Source organism: Chiloscyllium plagiosum, chromosome 4 (genome assembly GCF_004010195.1).
Source record: "Chiloscyllium plagiosum isolate BGI_BamShark_2017 chromosome 4, ASM401019v2, whole genome shotgun sequence".
In the NCBI taxonomy this organism is placed as follows: Eukaryota; Metazoa; Chordata; class Chondrichthyes; order Orectolobiformes; family Hemiscylliidae; genus Chiloscyllium; species Chiloscyllium plagiosum.
In genome coordinates this window covers 1,889,082-1,896,230 of record NC_057713.1, presented here as the reverse complement: position 1 = coordinate 1,896,230, position 7,149 = coordinate 1,889,082, and the positions used below count along the sequence as shown (strand labels likewise).

The window sequence follows — 7,149 nt, the reverse complement described above, 5'->3', positions numbered from 1 at the left end:
ATGACAAAAAGTAGAGGGCCCAGCACCGATCCTTGTGGCACGCCACTGGTCACAGGCCTCCAGTCTGAAAAACAACCCTCCACCACCATCCTCTGTCTTCTACCTTTGAGCCAGTTCTGTATCCAAATGGCTCGTTCTCCCTGTATTCCATGAGATCTAATTTTGCTAATCATGGGGAACCTTGTCGAACACCTTACTAAAGTCCATATAGATCACATCTACTGCTTTGTCCTCATCAATCCTCTTTGTTACTTCTTCAAAAAACTCAATCCAGTTTGTGAGACATTACTTTCCACGCACAAAACCATGTTGACTATACCTAATCAGTCCTTGCCTTTCCAAATACATGTACATCCTGTCCCTCAGGATTCCCTCCAACAACTTGCCCACCACTGAGGTCAGGCTCACTGGTCTATAGTTCCCTGGCTTGTCCTTACCACCCTTCTTAAACAGTGGCACCACATTAGCCAACCTCCATCTTCCGGCACCTCACCTGTGGCTGTCTATGATACAAATATATCAGCAAGAGGCCCAGCAATCACTTCTCCAAATTCCCACAGAGTTCTAGGGTACACCTGATCAGGTCCTGGGGATTTATCCAACTTTATGCGTTTCAAGACATCCAGCACTTCCTCCTCTGTAATATACTTCTTTCAAAGGATCATGAATCTGTGGAATTCACTGTGCCAGAGTGCGGTGGACACTGGGACTTTAAGCAAATTTAAGATAGACAGATTTTTCATTAGTAACAGGTTGTAAGGTTATTAAATACAGACAGGAAAATGGAATTGAGGTGGAGTTGAGTCATGATCGTATTAATGTTGGAGCAGGTTTGAGGGGCTGAATTGCCTATGGTCATTTGTAACAGAACTGAGTGACACTTCAGAAAGTGCTGTATTGCTGTGCTATTACCATTGACTCAGGGTCAGAACCCACACATCACAAGCCACTAGCAAACCACTTGCTGTTGGAACGTAGCCAGTGCTTACCCAACAGTGCTATCTAGTGCCAGCAATAACCAGATGGAAGTGGAAGAGGAAACTGACCAACTTGTTCCCTCTCCGCACAAGGATAAATGCTGAATGAAACAAGCTAACCCCTCACTTTTTGAGCCGAGGCCATGATTCAGTACGATTTGAGGTAATTATCGATTGGGAAAAAGTGTGTGGGGGTGCGTGGGGTATGTGGGGGCACGGGGGGGGGGGGTGTTTTTAATATGCGAAGACAATATCTGGCCAAAATGAACTAGTGGCAGCAACGTACCAGAAAATCATCATCACGAGAGGGGAGTATTTCAAAAGGGCAATAAGTGTGAAGTGCAGGGCTAACATATTTCCAGTCAAGAATGTGGTGCTGGAAAAGTACAGCATGTCAGGCAGCATCTGAGGAGCAGGAGAATCGATGTTTCGGGCAGAAGCCCTTCATCAGGAATCTTCCTCCTAACATATTTCCATAAAGCTGAAGGGCAGGATCATAAAATCCAGAGAACTGTGGAAGTCAAGGAATGTACAAGTTTGGGTAAAAGAAAAAAAAGCTTAAGGTAGATACCAACACCTCAAAACAGCAAATGCTTTACATGATTACAGAAAGTGCAGAGGGTTATTTAGAAAAGAAATTAGGAGAGCAAAGAGAGGATACGAGAAAAGCAATAGTGGGTAATATTAAAGGAAAAATCAAACAAAAGCAAATCGGAGAAACTCAGCAGGTCTGAGACACCTATTGACACTGGACTTGAAACATTAATTCTGCTTTTTCTCCTCAGATGCTGCGTTTCTCGAACAATTTCCATATGTGTTTCAGAACTCCAGCACCTGCAGTTCTTTATTTTATTGTAAAGCAAAATCCAAAGAGATTTTAGAAATATTTTAGGGACAAGTGAATAAATTTTGTTTCTAATTCCCGACATTCCCCAAGCAGGACCTATTGTTTATTTTGTTGGTCCCAATATGGACAACTGAATTGCTCCCCATCACTCCTGCAGAGGCTTGTAGAAGCTGGTTCATTAATTACATCCAAGGCTGAGAGAGACAGATTTTTAGTCAGAAGGGAATCAAGGGTTATATGGTAAAAGCAGGAAAGTGGAGTTCAGGATTATCAGATCGAGTCATGATCTCATTGAATGGCAGAGCAGGTTCAATGGGCTGAATGGCCTACTTCAACTCCAGTATCTTATGGTCACAATAGATACTTAGTTGACCTAGCAACAGGAAAAAAATTCTTTCAAACATTTCTGACATCATTTACCCCCAACACTCCCCTGTTCTCAGTACATGACGACAACACCATGAGATGGAGAATATCAGAGAGTAAGTACTGTAAAAGTGAATCTGGAGATTGTCTTGGACACAGAACACGAAGACAAAATGTGAATTCAGACAAGATTTTTCACACTTTAGAAGGACCTAGAGTCAGTCACAGCCATTTGAGGTTGTCATGAAGAAAACATCTATACAATGCTTTAAAGAGCTATCAGAAGGGAATTTCACTCCACTATACTTCATACATGTTGCAAATTTATCCCCTACAAATTGGCTAGATCTTTGTAAAGTCTCTCCACAAATTTCTGCTTCTCTGTACCAGTCTTCAAAATCATCTCTGTGGCTTTGACACTTATCCTAAAATGTGGCCCCCAGAATTGGATTCCATACTTCAGCTAACATCAACCAACATTTGCTTCCTTGCTTTGTAGTGCATGCCTCAATTTATAAAGCCCAGGATACAGCAGACCCACTCAATAATGAGCAATGAAGTTGACTTGAAAGATGACAATGATTTACAACTGCACTCTTATAGTTATCACCTGCCTCAAAAGTCTTTTGGTCCCTAAATGGAACAAAAGAGCTAAACTCCAGAAGAAGTGGGTGTGTCTAATCTTGGGTTTGGAAGGATGAGAGGGGATCTGATTGAAACTTGGGAGCATGTAGAGGCCTGGATACAAGCGGGAGTGGAGAAGATGTTTCCACAAGTAGGAGAGTCAAAGATCCTGACGCACAGCCTCACGGTGAATGGTCAACCCTTTAGAACAAAGTTGGGAAGGAACTTGTTTAGCCAGAGTGTGATGAATCTGTGGAACTCACTGCTACAGAGGGCTGTGGAGCCTAAGACATTGAGTGTCTTTAAAAAAAAAGAGATACATAGGTTCCTAGTAGGTTAGGGGGTGAGGCTTACAGGGAGAAGGCAGAAGAATGGGATTTAGGGACATATCAATCATGATCAAATGGTAGAGCAGACTCAATGGGCCAAATGGCCTAAATCTGTGTCTGTACTTTCTGGTCTTATGGATATCAAGGCCACATTTGGTCACATTTGACATTACCCTGATCTGAGATGGCATCGTAGGACGCCTGAGTTGGAGCACATCCACTCCATCTATTTCTTTTCTTTTTTCTCCCTTTCTAATTGCCTCCTGTCCTCAGTCAGCATCGGTGGTGGCAAGCTGAGCCATCCCAGGCCCTGGGCATGAGCCCCTCTTGGACCCCAGGCCTCAGGACAAGGCCAGCATGGGCTCATCTGCTTTTATTCTTTTTCCTTCTTTCTCTACTTTAGAAGGACTGATATGCTGAACTTTTTATTTTATTTCTTTATTTTTCTCATTTTTATCTAAGATTTTGTACCTGGACCCCTTTGTATCTAAGATGGCACAGGAAATAGCAATGTTGTACTCATGCTGTACTGGAGTACATTACAATAAAGCTGAAAATGTGTTGCTGGAAAAGCGCATCAGGTCAGGCAGCATCTAAGGAGCAGGAGAATCAACGTTTCAGGCATGAGCCCTTCTTCAGGGCTCAAGCCCGAAACGTCGATTCTCCTGCTCCTTGGATGCTGCCTGACCTGCTGCGCTTTTCCAGCGACACATTTTCAGCTCTGATCTCCAGCATCTGCAGTCCTCACTTTCTCCTACATCACAATAAAATCTAGTTTTAATTCTAGATGTGATATCAAAAGCCCGAGCAAAACTGGAGTCAATGGGATCAAAGAGAAAATATTAATCACTCTTGGAACAAAAGAAGGCAACAGTTTAGTGATAATGTCACTGAAGTAATAATCCAGAACCACCAGGCAGATAGCAAAATTCAATTTCAAGTAATAAATCTGGAAATAAAAGCTAGTCTAATAGCCATTCACACAAGTAAAATGAGTTTTTGTCCCATTAGTCACATCTAACCTTTAATAATTAATGATACATTACTGAATGATACTATGGGGATCAAGCTATTACACATTCAACTAAGTCACCAATCTGCAATACACTGGTCACAGATATGAACAGAAAGTTACTCTTGCCCAGTAACATGACAGAATGCCAGCAGCAGACTGATGGTAATTGTAAACCCAGAAAATTAATCATGATTTGGAAATGCCGGTGTTGAACTGGGGTGTACAAAGTTAAAAATCACACAACACCAGGTTATAGTCCAACAGGTTTAATTGGAAGCACACTAGCTTTCGGAGCGACGCTCCTTCATCAGGTGATTGTGGAGGGCTCGATCGTAACACAGAATTTATAGCAAAAATTTGCAGTGTAATGTAACTGAAATTATACTACTTCCTTACGTTTTCCCCACCAAAAACAGAAAAGACAACCAGGATGAAGGGTCTGGCAAAACCTGAGGTAGCCTTCCGCAAGCTTTGGTGCTGAAACAACTGTCCACAATTTCTGTTCACCATTTAGACATGGTACTATAAGTTGTAGGTAATTCTATGAATTTGCTACCTGAAGGACTGTTGAAGGGAGATTTGGTGGTAAGTTTGAAAAGGGAATTTGATATATCCTTGACTATAAATAGCAGGGATATGAGCACATTTGGATGGAATTAGGATTCATTGGATAGCTATTTTAAAAATTCAGGATTCTGAGATGCTGGTGTTGGACTGGGGTGTACAAAGTTAAAAATCACACAACACCAGGTTATAGTCCAACAGGTTTAATTGGAAGCATACTAGCTTTCGGAGCGACGCTCCTTCATCAGGTGATTGTGGAGGGCTCGATTGTAACACAGAATTTATAGCAAAAATTTGCAGTGTGATGTAACTGTAATTATACATTGAAGAATTGATTGTCTGTTAAGCCTTTCATCTGTTAGAATACAGTGATAGTTTCACTTCTTTCATGTGTAAATCACAAAACCCTTCCATACACACACTTTCTCACACTCACAACCCCCATCGCAGACAGACACACACAGAGACAGACAAAGACCCACATGCACACATATATTTTGTGTGGTGAATTTGTACTTGCAGAGTTACATTGTACTTTGCTCAAAAACTGCATGAATTTATGTAAAACTCTGTTATCTTACTTTTTAGATTGGAATCAATCTAAACATCAGGTCATAGACAGAGAAGACAGGGGGCTAACACTTTCAACATATTGTCTAGCTATCACCATTGTTAACAGCTAACCTGAGAATGCAATTTTTAAAAAAAGGGTTTTGTGATTTACACATGAAAGAAGTGAAACTATCACTGTATTCTAACAGATGAAAGGCTTAACAGACAATCAATTTTTCAATGTATAATTTCAGTTACATCACACTGTAAATTTTTGCTATAAATTCTGTGTTACAATCGAGCCCTCCACAATCACCTGATGAAGGAGCGTCGCTCCGAAAGCTAGTGTGCTTCCAATTAAACCTGTTGGACTATAACCTGGTATTGTGTGATTTTTAACTCAGAAAATTAATGACCTGATGGAGCCGTCCTTTCCGGAAACTACAGCAGTTCATGCAGGCAACCCACCACCACCTTTGTCAAAGACAATACGTTCTAGCACACATCCCATGAACGAATTAAAAACTGACCCCACCCTCTCTCTCACAACTGGGCGCGTTAACAGTTCGGAGGAGGAGGAGGCCATTCAGCCCTTCCTGTGTGTTCCTCCATTCAATCCCATCATGGGCTGGTGCACGTTTAAAATGCACCTAACCGCCCTAGACCATTGGATTTCATTATCGACGAGTATCAGCAGAGATTAGGAACTGGGCCTCGAACCCAAAACTGTTCTGGGAAGCGGGAGGATTCTCGCCGGGGCCTAAGTGACCAGGGCCGAGCCGGAGCCTCACAACAGCTCGGCCCGGCCTGAGGAGAGATTTCGCTGCTGCGGCTGCAGCTTCTTCTTCTTTATGAACTCAATCCGCAAGACCATATCATGGACGATTCCTCACCTGGAGAAGCCGACGGGAGATTGTCGGTTGCCGTCCTGTTTAACACCGGTCCGTCAGTGACACCTCGATAAGCCGCGTGCCGACCGGCTTCTGCCTACCCTTCCCTCGAGCCTGGCGGAAGCTCAGCCCTTGGCCCTCTGGGAATTGTAGTGTGTCTGGTGCAGTTTCAGCTGCCTGTTGGCTGGAACAGCTTCCACAAAATAACTACAACTTCCAGAAGGAACCGCGCGGGACGCCAGGCTCCGCCCTCCCCCGCCACCGGCACCTATTGACGGACCCTCACGCGATGCCTTCGCGCTGCCCATCAGCCTTCTGGGAGCTGTAGTCCACGCTGATATTCTGAGCCGTTGTTCAATGGGCGCGATGAACTACAAATCCGACAATGCGCTGATCTTTACGGGAAAGCCGGGTTCGTACATATTCATAATTCAAAACATTAGTTGGTGCATTATATTTTTAAATTATAATAGCTGGTGAGTGAATCAAATTCCACATTATTAAACCCACCGTTGGTTGACTGACAGGAGACTCTGATCGACACCCACTGAGGTCCTGTTGCAGTCTGGGAGAGGGTCGGCGGGTGGTGTTGACGCCAAACGGCGCCATTGATGCGCTGTTGGATTGCGTCACGCACCGGCGCGGGAACTACAACCCCCAAGAGACCTTGCGGCGACGCCAGGGCAACACGACGCCACTGGATCACGTGGTGTAACGGCCAGAGCCGAGAGGCGGGAAGGAGCCGCTGGGTTAACGGTAAGAAATGGCGGAGGGTTCGCTCCCCTCCCCTTCCCTCCCGGGCCAGGCTTCTTGGAGGTCGGAGAAAATGGGGCCTCATCCCCTCAACAATCACATTCATCTCCTCCAATACTCCACCTCCCCCTACAGATCCCCCACCCCCCTCACCAATCCCCCGCACCCCACCCCCCTCACCCCATCCCCACCAACCCCGCTCATCCCCACCCTCCCCAATCCACACCCACAC

General features: G+C 44.3%; 2 protein-coding genes across 5 annotated transcripts in view; one reads left to right on the top strand and one right to left on the bottom strand.

Moving 5' to 3' along the window:
* Window positions 1-6,761, bottom strand: part of abcf2a (ATP-binding cassette, sub-family F (GCN20), member 2a) — a 43,616-nt gene extending 36,855 nt beyond the window's left edge. Inside the window, exon 1 of one of the 2 annotated variants that reach the window (XM_043687569.1) lies at window positions 6,675-6,761. The gene's annotated coding sequence lies outside the window, so the exon portion shown is untranslated. Of the gene's footprint in view, window positions 1-6,167; window positions 6,275-6,674 lie in introns of those variants that run through there. The other variant, XM_043687568.1, reaches the window with a different exon arrangement.
* A 70-nt stretch (window positions 6,762-6,831) lies between these two features.
* faim2a (Fas apoptotic inhibitory molecule 2a) overlaps window positions 6,832-7,149 on the top strand; it is a 49,460-nt gene continuing 49,142 nt past the window's right edge. For 2 of the 3 annotated variants that reach the window (XM_043687572.1, XM_043687570.1), the window contains exon 1: window positions 6,832-6,920. The gene's annotated coding sequence lies outside the window, so the exon portion shown is untranslated. The remainder of the gene's footprint in view (window positions 6,921-7,149) is intronic. The other variant, XM_043687571.1, reaches the window with a different exon arrangement.